We start from the raw sequence: 15,614 nt of genomic DNA, 5'->3' as shown, positions 1-15,614 counted from the left end.
CTACAGACTTACCTCTACGCTCCTCCACTCTACTCTACTCATTCAACCCTCCTACAGACTTACCTCTACGCTCCTCCAGCTCCACTCTACTCATTCAACCCTCCTACAGACTTACCTCTACGCTCCTCCACTCTACTCTACTCCATTCATCCCTCCTACAGACTTACCTCTACGCTCCTCCACTCCACTCTACTCATTCAACCCTCCTACAGACTTACCTCTACGCTCCTCCAGCTCCACTCTACTCATTCAACCCTCCTACAGACTTACCTCTACGCTCCTCCACTCTACTCTACTCATTCAACCCTCCTACAGACTTACCTCTACGCTCCTCCACCTCTACTCCATTCATCCCTCCTACAGACTTACCTCTACGCTCCTCCACTCCACTCTACTCATTCAACCCTCCTACAGACTTACCTCTACGCTCCTCCACTCCACTCTACTCCATTCATCCCTCCTACAGACTTACCTCTACGCTCCTCCACTCCACTCTACTCATTCAACCCTCCTACAGACTTACCTCTACGCTCCTCCAGCTCTACTCTACTCATTCAACCCTCCTACAGACTTACCTCTACGCTCCTCCACCTCTACTCCATTCATCCCTCCTACAGACTTACCTCTACGCTCCTCCACCTCTACTCTACTCATTCAACCCTCCTACAGACTTACCTCTACGCTCCTCCAGCTCCACTCTACTCATTCAACCCTCCTACAGACTTACCTCTACGCTCCTCCAGCTCCACTCTACTCATTCAACCCTCCTACAGACTTACCTCTACGCTCCTCCAGCTCCACTCTACTCATTCAACCCTCCTACAGACTTACCTCTACGCTCCTCCAGCTCCACTCTACTCATTCAACCCTCCTACAGACTTACCTCTACGCTCCTCCAGCTCCACTCTACTCATTCAACCCTCCTACAGACTTACCTCTACGCTCCTCCACTCTACTCTACTCATTCAACCCTCCTACAGACTTACCTCTACGCTCCTCCAGCTCCACTCTACTCATTCAACCCTCCTACAGACTTACCTCTACGCTCCTCCACCTCTACTCCATTCATCCCTCCTACAGACTTACCTCTACGCTCCTCCACCTCTACTCTACTCATTCAACCCTCCTACAGACTTACCTCTACGCTCCTCCAGCTCCACTCTACTCATTCAACCCTCCTACAGACTTACCTCTACGCTCCTCCAGCTCCACTCTACTCATTCAACCCTCCTACAGACTTACCTCTACGCTCCTCCAGCTCCACTCTACTCATTCAACCCTCCTACAGACTTACCTCTACGCTCCTCCAGCTCCACTCTACTCATTCAACCCTCCTACAGACTTACCTCTACGCTCCTCCACTCCACTCTACTCATTCAACCCTCCTACAGACTTACCTCTACGCTCCTCCACTCCACTCTACTCATTCAACCCTCCTACAGACTTACCTCTACGCTCCTCCAGCTCCACTCTACTCATTCAACCCTCCTACAGACTTACCTCTACGCTCCTCCACTCCACTCTACTCATTCAACCCTCCTACAGACTTACCTCTACGCTCCTCCACTCCACTCTACTCATTCAACCCTCCTACAGACTTACCTCTACGCTCCTCCCCTCCACTCTACTCATTCAACCCTCCTACAGACTTACCTCTACGCTCCTCCACTCTACTCACATTCAACCCTCCTACAGACTTACCTCTACGCTCCTCCACTCTACTCTACTCATTCAACCCTCCTACAGACTTACCTCTACGCTCCTCCCCTCCACTCTACTCATTCAACCCTCCTACAGACTTACCTCTACGCTCCTCCACTCTACTCTACTCATTCAACCCTCCTACAGACTTACCTCTACGCTCCTCCAGCTCCACTCTACTCATTCAACCCTCCTACAGACTTACCTCTACGCTCCTCCACTCTACTCTACTCATTCAACCCTCCTACAGACTTACCTCTACGCTCCTCCAGCTCCACTCTACTCATTCAACCCTCCTACAGACTTACCTCTACGCTCCTCCACTCTACTCTACTCATTCAACCCTCCTACAGACTTAGCTCTACGCTCCTCCACTCTACTCTACTCATTCAACCCTCCTACAGACTTACCTCTACGCTCCTCCACTCTACTCATTCAACCCTCCTACAGACTTACCTCTACGCTCCTCCACTCTACTCATTCAACCCTCCTACAGACTTACCTCTACGCTCCTCCACTCTACTCATTCAACCCTCCTACAGACTTACCTCTACGCTCCTCCACTCTACTCTACTCATTCAACCCTCCTACAGACTTACCTCTACGCTCCTCCAGCTCCACTCTACTCATTCAACCCTCCTACAGACTTACCTCTACGCTCCTCCAGCTCCACTCTACTCATTCAACCCTCCTACAGACTTAGCTCTACGCTCCTCCACTCTACTCTACTCATTCAACCCTCCTACAGACTTACCTCTACGCTCCTCCAGCTCCACTCTACTCATTCAACCCTCCTACAGACTTACCTCAACGCTCCTCCAGCTCCACTTTACACATTCAACTCTCCTACAGACTTACCTCTACGCTCCTCCACTCTACTCTACTCATTCAACCCTCCTACAGACTTACCTCTACGCTCCTCCACTCTACTCTACTCATTCAACCCTCCTACAGACTTAGCTCTACGCTCCTCCACTCTACTCATTCAACCCTCCTACAGACTTACCTCTACGCTCCTCCACTCTACTCTACTCATTCAACCCTCCTACAGACTTACCTCTATGCTCCTCCACTCTACTCTACTCATTCAACCCTCCTACAGACTTACCTCTACGCTCCTCCAGCTCCACTCTACTCATTCAACCCTCCTACAGACTTACCTCTACGCTCCTCCACTCTACTCATTCAACCCTCCTACAGACTTACCTCTACGCTCCTCCACTCTACTCTACTCATTCAACCCTCCTACAGACTTACCTCTACGCTCCTCCACTCTACTCTACTCATTCAACCCTCCTACAGACTTACCTCTACGCTCCTCCAGCTCCACTCTACACATTCAGCCCTCCTACAGATTTACCTCTACGCTCCTCCAGCTCCACTCTACACATTCAACCCTCCTACAGACTTACCTCTACGCTCCTCCAGCTCTACTCTACTCCACCCTTCTCTACTCTCAACTTGACACCCCCCATCCTCAACTCACCCCTCCTACAGCCCCACCTTGTCAACCCCCCCCCCTCCACCACCCTCCAACATCAACACCCTGATGTCTCTTCTTCTCCCTGAAGTGTGTACCTTCATCCCACCTTGTGGATTTAAAAGGAATGGACTGGTGTGAGGAAAATCATATCAGATATTATTTTGACATGGTGAAAACTCAAGTCCATGATTAATCCAATGCTTTTACATCCATGAAGGGGACTGAGTGAGCAAGTCAAGTGCACACGGGGGCATAAGGCCAGTAGGGAATCATAACACACACACAGCCTATACTGATCTAGTAAGTAATGGGACGTAATAGTTTTGTGGTCCCTCTTAACACACCCACAAACTGCTCGATAGAGAAGTTTCCAAACGCTGTGAAACCTTGTGTGTTCTGAACACACCCCAGTAGTTGTTTCTGTTTTCTGTAGACACTTAATAAAGGACTGGTGAAGAAGTCTCCATCTGTTTTTTTATTCTAGCTATGTGGCTACTACAAATACAGCCTAACTACTAGTCCTACTGAACTGTGTGTGATTGTCTGGGTGGGGTGTGTGTGTGTGTGTGTGTGTGTGTGTGTGTGTGCGCGCACTCGCTCACTGATGGTATTGAAATCATAACAAAAGGTTGTGATTTTAGGTGCGCTCTGTTTCAGACCTGGGATAAATATAGTTTTTAACTGCTTTGTGGAAAGTAAAAATCTTTCTTGGGGAACAAATAGCTACTTTGGAGGTGACTACAACTATTGGAATACAGATTCCAAAAACGGACCACTTATTAAACCCAAATAAAGACCTCAAAGTTACTATTCAAACTATTTGAGTACCTACTTGTGTAAACTATGTGAATATGGATCTGAGAAAGCAACTACTTCTATTTGTATTTTTTTTTTTACAAATATTTGAATACAGATCTCAGGAAGTGAGACTTTTCTGAAACTATTGGATTGGCAGCCTTCAACTAATGGCAGGGCTGTATCTGGAACTGCATGCTGAAGATGGAAATAGAATGAATAGAGCCCACACTCCTATACTATTCCAATCTATCTGACAGCATATTGGATCTACACAATACATTTCTGTCAGAAACATTTTGTAAATGTCCATTCTCCTGAATGTCCATTGCCCCAGGTGTACATAATCAAGTCTAACCAATTACATTTTGTACAGAGAAGTATAAATAAATTGTGACGCTCAACTACTGTATGACTCTTCCTACATGCCACTGAAAAGATTGGAAGCTGTAATTCATTTTATGATACCTGAACATACTGCAGAGCAATTCAAAGCCATTTTTCAAACATTGTAAACAGCAAGTTGGATGCTTGGCCAAAACAACTTCTAAACACCCGCTATACCATCTTTAAAGGAACCGTTTACTCAGAATACAAACTAACATGATTTTCAACCTACCTTGTCTATAGTTGATTCAAGAAGGCAGTTTTGGGATATTTTGTTTCCTTTCAACACTTATTAGCCATATTTTGTTACTGTTAGCGTTCTCTGAACACTTAACATTAAACTGTGCTTGTGTAATAAAACAAATGACCTTTTGGAGCAACATTTTATTAGGATGTTTTGACATATTACTTTGGTAATCACATTTGAATTGGATAGCAATGAGCTGAGAGTTTTTGTAACTACTGTACACGAGGAATAGTGACTGTTCCTTATTCCTCTTATGGAATAACTCAATTTATTATGCAATTATAAAGCAAGTCCTATGTATCAACAATATTGCTATTGTAATACTCACTAAGTTACTAGACACATATTTGTTAGTCATTTTGAAGCTGCAAAAGTGATCTAGTCTAATGTTGAGGGGATTCCATGTCCCTCATGTATGTAATTCTAGGCTATATTAAGATATCTAAGAGCCCTGCATACCATGTGTTTATGCTACAGTATGTAGTATATCTGAAGCATACCTGGATAGAATGGTATGTACAGCAATAGTTGCATAGGAGGACATTGACAAGAAACATGGGTAAACAGTATGTAAAAACAGTAACTAAACATTATTAAAGTGACCAGTGTGCATATGCACAGCCCGCAACCGCAGGGCTCTCCAGAGGGTGGTGCGGTCAGCCCAACGCATCAACCGGGAGCACACTGCCTGCCCTTCAGGACATTACAGCACACGGTGTCGCAGGAAGGCCAAGAAGATTATCAAAGGACCTCAGCCACCCGAGCCACAGCCTGTTCACCCCGCTATCATCCAGAAGGCGAGGTCAGTACAGGTGCATCAAAGCTGGGACCGATAGACAGAAGCTGTTTTTTAATCTCAAGGCCATCAGACTGTTAAATAGCCATCACTAGCTGGCCTCCACCCAGTACCCTGCCCTGAACTTAGTCACTGTCGCTAGGCGGCTACCATCCTGTTACTCTTCCCTGCAACTTAGAGGCTGCTGCCACATAGACATGGAACACTGGCCACTTTAATAATGTTTACATACTGTTTTACCCATTTCATATGTATATACTGTATTATAGTCAAGGTCTATCCTATTCAACTATTGCTGTACATATAATATTCCATCCACGTATTCTTCAGATATAATACATATTCTATCATATACTGTGCATAATGTCTATACATCCCATCACACACAAATATATATATATATATATAGTACCAGTCAAACGTTTGGACACACCTACTCCCAGGGTTTTTCTTCGAAGACATCAAAACTATGAAATAACACAAATGGAATCATGGAGTAACCAAAAAAGTGTTTAAACAAATCAAGATTTATTGTATATTTGAGATTCTTCAAAGTAGCCACTCTTTGCCTTCATGACAGCTTTGCACACGCTTAGCATTCTCTCAACCAGCTGCATGAGGTAGTCACCTGGAATGCATTTCAATTAACAGGTGTGCCTTGTTAGAAGTTATTTTGTGGAATTTCTTTCCTTCTTAATGCATTTGAGACAATCAATTGTGTTGTGACAAGGAAGGGATGGTATACTGAAGATAGCCCTATTTAGTAAAAGACCAAGTCCATATTATGGCAAGAACAGCTCAAATAAGCAAAGAGAAATGACAGTCCATCATTACTTTAAGACGAAGATCAGTCAATACAGAACATTTCAAGAACTTTGAACGTTTCTTCAAGTGGAGTTGCAAAAACCATCAAGCGTTATGATGAATCTGGCTCTCATGAGGACCGCCACAGGAAAGGAAGACCCAGAGTTACCTCTGCTGCAGAGGATAAGTTCATTAGAGTTACCAGCCTCAGAAATTGCAGCCCAAATAAATGCTTCACAGAGTTCAAGTAATAGACACATCTCAACAGCCACTGTTCAGAGGAGACTACGTGAATCAGGACATTCATGGTCGAATTTCTGCAAAGAACCAACTACTAAAGGACACCAATAATAAGAAGGGACGTGCTTGGGGCAAGAAACACAAGCAATAGACATTAGACCGGTGGAAATCTGTCCTTTGGTCTGATCAGTCCAAATATGAAAGTTTGGATCCAACCGTCGTGTCTTTGTGAGACGCAGAGTAGGTGAACGGATGATCTCCACATGTGTTGTTCCCACCGTGAAGCATGGAGGAGGAGGTGTGATGGTGTGGGGGTGCATTGCTGGTGACACTGTCAGTGATGTATTTAGAATTCAAGGCACACTTAACCAGCATTGCGACCACAGCATTCTGCAGCGATTCGCCATCCCATCTGGTTTGCGCTTAGTGGGACTATAATTTGTTTTTCAACAGGACAATGATCCAAAACACACCTCCAGGCTGTGTAAGGGCTATTTGACCAAGAAGGAGAGTGATGGAGAGATGCATCAGATGACCTGGCCTCCACAATCACCCGACCTCAACCCAATTGAGATGGTTTGGGGTGAGTTGGACCTCAGAGTGAAGGAAAAGCAGCCAACAAGTGCTCAGCATATGTGGAAACTCATTCAAGACTGTTGGAAAAGCATTCCAGGTGAAGCTGGTTGAGAGAATGCCAAGAGTGTGCAAAGCTGTCATCAAGGCAAAGGGTGGCTCCTTTGAAGAATCTCAAATATAAAATATATTTAGATTTGTTTAAAACTTTTTTGGTTACTACATGATTCCATATGTGTTATTTTGTAGTTTTGATGTCTTCACTATTATTCTACAATGTAGAAAATAGTAAAAATAAAGAAAAACCCTTGAATGAGTATGTGTGTCCAAACTTCTGACTGGTACTGTATATGTACACTACCATTGAAAAGTTCGTGGTCACTTTGAAAAAATGCTGAGAGACATAAAAATGTGGGAGACATAAGCCTATACACAATCTATATACACACGTGCCATTTACCACATACAGAAACTAAATGTTTTTACAATTTAATTATAGGTAACACCTTTTTCTTTTATACCAGGCTTTATCTAAATATTCCGCAAACGAAAATACACAATGGACAAAAACACATTTCAGTTTCTCCTCATGGCTCAGCCACATAATGCCAGGGTATATCTGGTGGTCTGTCTCCTCATGGCTCAGCCACATAATGCCAGGGTATATCTGGTGTGCTTTCTGGAATAAGAGCAAGCGTATATCGTGGTAGAAAGGGCAATAGAGGATAAAATGAGTTTCATTCTCTATTTCTTCGAGGTCACAATAGTTGCATAGTGTTTCCTCTTCCATTTCACCACAATACCGACCTGTTTCAAAACACAGAGGCAATATCCCTGATCTTACCTATATTTCTTATTTCCATTCTTTTACTTTTAGATTTCTGTGTTTTGTTCTTTATTGTTAGATCTCACTGCACTGTTGGAGATAGGGACACCAGCATTTCGCCACACACGCAATAACATCTGCTAAATATGTGTATGCAACCGATAAAATTTGATTTGATTTATGATCATATATTTAGACTAATTCAAACTGTTGTTGTTTTGATCTCTTCATCAAATATTTGGCAGCCGTCAATAAAACATGTTTTTGCTTGCATATATTAAAATGGGCTACCTTAAAATATTATTTGTATTCTGAGAGGTAGCCCTATTCAAAATACTTTCAAATATTATTTATTTTTCTGAGACCTGTATTTGAATATCAAAGAAAATATACTGAACAAAAATATAAACTCAACATGCATCAATTTCTAAGATTTTACTGAGTTACAGTTAATACAAGGAAATCAATCAATAGAAATAAATAAACGAGGCCCTAATCTATGGATTTCACATGACTTGGCAAGGGTGCAGCCATGGGTGGGCCTGCGAGGGGATAGACCCACTCACTTGGGAGCCAGGCCCACCCATTGGGGAGCCAAGCCCAACCAATCAGAATTAGTTTTTCCACACAAAAGGGCTTTATTACAGACAGAAATACTCCTCAGCACCCCCACAGACGATCCCGCAGGTGAAGTAGCCGGATGTGGAGGTCCTGGGCTGGGGTGTTTACACGTGGTCTGCGGTTGTGAGGCCGGTTGGACAAACTGCAAAATTCCCTAAATGACGTTGGAGGCGACTTATGGTAGAGAAATGAACATTCAATTCTCTGGTGGACATTCCTGCAGTCAGCATGCCAATTGCACGCTCCCTCAAAACTTGATACATCTGTGGTGTTGTGTGACAAAACTGCACATTTAAGAGTGGCCTTTTTGCACATGCTGTTTAATCAGCTTCTTGATATGCCACACCTGTCAGGTGGATGGATTATCTCGGCAAAGAATAAATGCTCACTAACAGGGATGTAAACAAATTTGTGCCAAAAATATTAGAGAAATAAGCATTTTGTGCATATGGAACATTTCTGGGATCTTTTATGAAACACTGCAAATGTAACCGAAGTGAAATGGCTAGTTAGTTAGCGGTGGTGCGCGGTAATAGCGTTTCAATCGGTGACGTCACTCGCTCTGAGACTTGAAGTAGGGTTTCCCCTTGCGTTGCGCGATGGTAACGATGCTTCGTGGGGTGTCAGTTGTTGATGTGTGCAAGGGTCCCTGGTTCGAGCCCGGGTTGGGGCGAAGACAGGGACCTACACTGTTACACAAACACTTGAAACATATTATATCATATTTTTGTTCAGTATAGTTAGCTTTTAGTTGAAACTCTATATAAACTATATTAGACTACCTTGAGTATTTGAAAAGTTTTTATTTTCTACTAAACTACAGAATACAACTATTTTCGGCCCAGGCCTGCTCTGTTTATCTTTATAAATGTTGTTGGCACTTTAGATATAAATGAATAGTAATAACAAACCTGCGTTTAACTCAGATGTAGTCTTTAGATTGGATATGTGTATTTCGATGCTCTAAAGCTCTTGTAGGAAATTGCCAGAAAAATGCAAAGAACATTTTCAAAATCAATGTACAGAGAAAGGCCACCACCACACTGTTTTAAAAACCCGCTCACCCGGCGCGCCGGCGTGGAAACTAAATCGAGCGTACCGTTCTGTCTGGGCTTGGTCTGTGGTTCGTTCCGTTTCCGCCCTGTCATCCTGGCTTTTCTCCGGTCCTCGGGGCCCAATTCCAGAAGAGGACAGCTAACCAAATGAAAACAGCACTAGAATAACCGACTACAGTTTATTAGCTAACATCTGAAGTAAATCACAGCGCCAGATCGGTGTACCGCGGAGACAAAGATAGGAGGAGGGGCGGGGTTTCAGGAGTTTTACATGAGACGAGATATTGCTTCCTAGTTAAGCTTACTGGTGAGTAAAAGGCGCACATTACAACATGGCTAGGCTATCCAGCTATCTGCTTAAACTAGCCGTACTATCGGACTTCTGTTGGTTAGCTACTGATAATCACTAGTGAACGTAACATAATATTGTTTTTCACATGGTTATAAACCTTTTACTAGAGTGGATATAGTGCACCCATTCTCATAGGCCTAGCTGTGAAACTATTTTTATAGTGGACATACACCCACCTATCTATCATAGCCTGGCTGTAACCCTATCATTAAAGGCCTAGTGGACATATTACACCCAGCCTCCCATCCACATAGCTACTTTTATAGTGGAGATATCACACCAACCTATTATATAGCCTGGCTATAAACATTATATTATTATAGTGGAGATATCACATCCACCTATTATATAGCCTGGCTATGAACATATTATTATTATAGTGGAGATATCACATCCACCTATTATATAGCCTGGCTATAAACATATTATTATATTATTATAGTGGAGATATCACATCCACCTATTATATAGCCTGGCTATAAACATTATATTATTATAGTGGAGATATCACATCCACCTGTTATATAGCCTGGCTATAAACATATTATTATATTATTATAGTGGAGATATCACATCCACCTATTATATAGCCTGGATATAAACATTATATTATTATAGTGGAGATATCACATCCACCTATTATATAGCCTGGCTATAAACATATTATTATATTATTATAGTGGAGATATCACATCCACCTATTATATAGCCTGGCTATAAACATTATATTATTATAGTGGAGATATCACATCCACCTATTATATAGCCTGGCTATAAACATATTATTATATTATTATAGTGGAGATATCACATCCACCTATTATATAGCCTGGATATAAACATATTATTATATTATTATAGTGGAGATATCACATCCACCTATTATATAGCCTGGCTATAAACATTATATTATTATATTATTATAGTGGAGATATCACATCCACCTATTATATAGCCTGGCTATAAACATATTATTATATTATTATAGTGGAGATATCACATCCACCTATTATATAGCCTGGCTATAAACATATTATTATATTATTATAGTGGAGATATCACATCCACCTATTATATAGCCTGGCTATAAACATATTATTATATTATTATAGTGGAGATATCACATCCACCTATTATATAGCCTGGCTATAAACATATTATTATATTATTATAGTGGAGATATCACATCCACCTATTATATAGCCTGGCTATAAACATTATATTATTATATTATTATAGTGGAGATATCACATCCACCTATTATATAGCCTGGCTATAAACATATTATTATTATAGTGGAGATATCACATCCACCTATTATATAGCCTGGCTATAAACATATTATTATTATAGTGGAGATATCACATCCACCTATTATATAGCCTGGCTATAAACATATTATTATTATAGTGGAGATATCACATCCACCTATTATATAGCCTGGCTATAAACATATTATTATTATAGTGGAGATATCACATCCACCTATTATATAGCCTGGCTATAAACATATTATTATATTATTATAGTGGAGATATCACATCCACCTATTATATAGCCTGGCTATAAACATATTATTATATTATTATAGTGGAGATATCACATCCCCCTATTATATAGCCTGGCTATAAACATATTATTATTATAGTGGAGATATCACATCCACCTATTATATAGCCTGGCTATAAACATATTATTATATTATTATAGTGGAGATATCACATCCACCTATTATATAGCCTGGCTATATACATATTATTATATTATTATAGTGGAGATATCACATCCACCTATTATATAGCCTGGCTATAAACATATTATTATATTATTATAGTGGAGATATCACATCCACCTATTATATAGCCTGGCTATAAACATTATATTATTATATTATTATAGTGGAGATATCACATCCACCTATTATATAGCCTGGCTATAAACATATTATTATATTATTATAGTGGAGATATCACATCCACCTATTATATAGCCTGGCTATAAACATATTATTATATTATTATAGTGGAGATATCACATCCACCTATTATATAGCCTGGCTATGAACATATTATTATATTATTATAGTGGAGATATCACATCCACCTATTATATAGCCTGGCTATAAACATTATATTATTATAGTGGAGATATCACATCCACCTATTATATAGCCTGGCTATAAACATTATATTATTATAGTGGAGATATCACATCCACCTATTATATAGCCTGGCTATATACATATTATTATATTATTATAGTGGAGATATCACATCCACCTATTATATAGCCTGGCTATAAACATTATATTATTATAGTGGAGATATCACATCCACCTATTATATAGCCTGGCTATAAACATATTATATTATTATAGTGGAGATATCACATCCACCTATTATATAGCCTGGCTATAAACATATTATTATATTATTATAGTGGAGATATCACATCCACCTATTATATAGCCTGGCTATAAACATATTATTATATTATTATAGTGGAGATATCACATCCACCTATTATATAGCCTGGCTATAAACATTATATTATTATATTATTATAGTGGAGATATCACATCCACCTATTATATAGCCTGGCTATAAACATATTATTATATTATTATAGTGGAGATATCACATCCACCTATTATATAGCCTGGCTATAAACATTATATTATTATAGTGGAGATATCACATCCACCTATTATATAGCCTGGCTATAAACATTATATTATTATATTATTATAGTGGAGATATCACATCCACCTATTATATAGCCTGGCTATAAACATATTATTATATTATTATAGTGGAGATATCACATCCACCTATTATATAGCCTGGCTATAAACATATTATTATATTATATAGTGGAGATATCACATCCACCTATTATATAGCCTGGCTATAAACATTATATTATTATAGTGGAGATATCACATCCACCTATTATATAGCCTGGCTATAAACATTATATTATTATAGTGGAGATATCACATCCACCTATTATATAGCCTGGCTATAAACATATTATTATATTATTATAGTGGAGATATCACATCCACCTATTATATAGCCTGGCTATAAACATTATATTATTATAGTGGAGATATCACATCCACCTATTATATAGCCTGGCTATGAACATTATATTATTATAGTGGAGATATCACATCCACCTATTATATAGCCTGGCTATAAACATATTATTATATTATTATAGTGGAGATATCACATCCACCTGTTATATAGCCTGGCTATAAACATGATATTATTATAGTGGAGATATCACATCCACCTATTATATAGCCTGGCTATAAACATATTATTATATTATTATAGTGGAGAAATCACATCCACCTATTATATAGCCTGGCTATAAACATTATATTATTATATTATTATAGTGGAGATATCACATCCACCTATTATATAGCCTGGATATAAACATATTATTATATTATTATAGTGGAGATATCACATCCACCTATTATATAGCCTGGCTATAAACATATTATTATATTATTATAGTGGAGATATCACATCCACCTGTTATATAGCCTGGATATAAACATATTATTATATTATTATAGTGGAGATATCACATCCACCTATTATATACTGTCTGTGTGCATCACATGTAGCCTACCACTGTCTGTATGCTTCACATGTGGCCTACCACTGTCTGTGTGCATCACATGTAGCCTACCACTGTCTGTGTGCATCACATGTAGCCTACCACTGTCTGTGTGCATCACATGTAGCCTACCACTGTCTGTGTGCATCACATGTAGCCTACCACTGTCTGTGTGCATCACATGTGGCCTACCACTGTCTGTGTGCATCACATGTAGCCTACCACTGTCTGTGTGCATCACATGTAGCCTACCACTGTCTGTGTGCATCACATGTAGCCTGCCACTGTCTGTGTGCATCACATGTAGCCTACCACTGTCTGTGTGCATCACATGTAGCCTGCCACTGTCTGTGTGCATCACATGTAGCCTGCCACTGTCTGTGTACATCACATTTAGCTTACCATTGTAAGTGGAATTCTGACATGTGTTCTGAGGTGTGATGTGTGCTGGAATGAATGAATACAAGATGAATGGATTGTCTACTCTGAGTCGCATGGCATGGAGGTGTCTGTGTGTATGTCCTGTGCAGTCAGCTATTTCCTTTTATAGACGTTGAACACAAAAGGCTGTTTCACTCTACTTCCTGTAAACAACGTCGACTATGTTTGCTTCCTGCTTCTGTCTGATTCGTCAGTTTGGCTGTGTGATCGTCGGGGCCTCTAGAAGTTCCAGGATGAGGAAGTGGGTTTCCCCTAGAAACAAAGAGGAGAGAGTAGAATGTAACGGAGAGAGCAGAATGTAACGGAGAGAGCAGAATGTAACGGAGAGAGCAGAATGTAACGGAGAGAGCAGAATGTAACGGAGAGAGCAGAATGTAACGGAGAGAGCAGAATGTAACGGAGAGAGCAGAATGTAACGGAGAGAGCAAAATGTAACGGAGAGAGCAGACCTACAATATATAAATAGAGGGTGAGTTCAGATTCCCTCTCCTATCCTGGAAGTCTGCACTTGTTCAAAGTTTGCTTTTATTCACTCCCCCTTATGGATATAAAGACATTAGATTGGCTGGGACGAAGCAATATGGTGACAGTTCCCTGCAGCCTATCAGAGGGCCTGATGGTGATATTCATTTGTTTCTGTGGCCTAAGGGAAGTGCCTCTGCCTCTGATTTACCCAATCCCAGGCCTGGAGCTATGGAATTCACGCACGCACGCACGCACGCTCACACACACACACACACACACACACACACACACACACACACACACACACACACACACACACACAAATGCACGCACACCCATATAAACAAACACACAGACACCAAACCCAAACCCATGGAGCAATGGAATTCCTAGGGAACGAGTCCCAGCCTGGATAGCACCCATTATTACCCTGACACACACACACACACACACACACTGCCTGACACGTTGCTAGGCTGGGCAGGGCTGGAGCAGGACGTAACCATGGAGATGAGCAAGAACTGCTGGGCATGATAGAACTGGCTGTGTCTGAGACCGCTGTGGAATGAGACTGCCTGTTATTACATGTCCTGGAGAGAGAGAGAGAGAGAGGAATAGAGAGAGGAGGGAAATAGAAAGAAAGAGACCGAGATAGACAGGGACCGAGAGAGACCGGGACCGAGAGAGACAGGGACCGAGAGAGACCGGGACCGAGATAGACCGGGACCGAGAGAGACAGGGACCGAGATAGACAGGGACCGAGATAGACCGGGACTGAGAGAGACAGGGACTGAGAGAGTAATAAGGTGCACACACGGATATTACAAGCTAAAGTAAAGCTGTTGTTGACCTACTCTTCTGAAAGCACAGGGGAGGAGGACAGAAAGGGTAAGTAGGAGGGAGAGGGGTGAGGGAAGGGGGAGAGGCTGGGGACAGCTAATGTAGTTGTTGATGTGTGGATGCTGTCTGATCGGAGATACCAAGCTGTAGACAGAGAGACAGAGGGAGAAGGAGACCAGCGAGTCGTCCTGACGGTGTGGATGCTGTCTGATCGGGGATACCAAGCTGTAGACAGAGAGACAGAGGGAGAAGGAGACTAGCGAGTCGTCCTGACGGTGTGGATGCTGTCTGATCGGGGATACCAAGCTGTAGACAGAGAGACAGAGGGAGAAGGAGACCAGCGAGTCGT

General features: G+C 41.2%; 1 protein-coding gene and 1 long non-coding RNA gene across 4 annotated transcripts in view; one reads left to right on the top strand and one right to left on the bottom strand.

The window, feature by feature from the left end:
* Window positions 1-1,994: 1,994 nt before the first annotated feature.
* On the bottom strand, window positions 1,995-3,147 carry LOC123727873 (uncharacterized). 2 transcript variants are annotated; one of them, XR_006759827.1, is made up of 4 exons: window positions 2,708-3,147; window positions 2,560-2,661; window positions 2,456-2,507; window positions 1,995-2,111 (listed from the first exon to the last, which is right to left on the bottom strand). It is a non-coding gene; the product is annotated as an uncharacterized lncRNA (long non-coding RNA). The 2 variants fall into 2 exon arrangements; XR_006759826.1 differs by having other exon boundaries at window positions 2,560-3,147.
* Window positions 3,148-9,605: 6,458 nt separating this feature from the next.
* LOC106595470 (serine/threonine-protein kinase PAK 2) overlaps window positions 9,606-15,614 on the top strand; it is a 29,353-nt gene continuing 23,344 nt past the window's right edge. The window contains exon 1 of one of the 2 annotated variants that reach the window (XM_045697743.1): window positions 9,606-9,835. The gene's annotated coding sequence lies outside the window, so the exon portion shown is untranslated. Of the gene's footprint in view, window positions 9,836-15,031; window positions 15,314-15,614 lie in introns of those variants that run through there. The other variant, XM_045697742.1, reaches the window with a different exon arrangement.

Source organism: Salmo salar, chromosome ssa16 (assembly GCF_905237065.1).
Source record: "Salmo salar chromosome ssa16, Ssal_v3.1, whole genome shotgun sequence".
Classification (NCBI taxonomy): Eukaryota; Metazoa; Chordata; class Actinopteri; order Salmoniformes; family Salmonidae; genus Salmo; species Salmo salar.
This window is presented reverse-complemented; position numbering and strand designations above follow the sequence as displayed.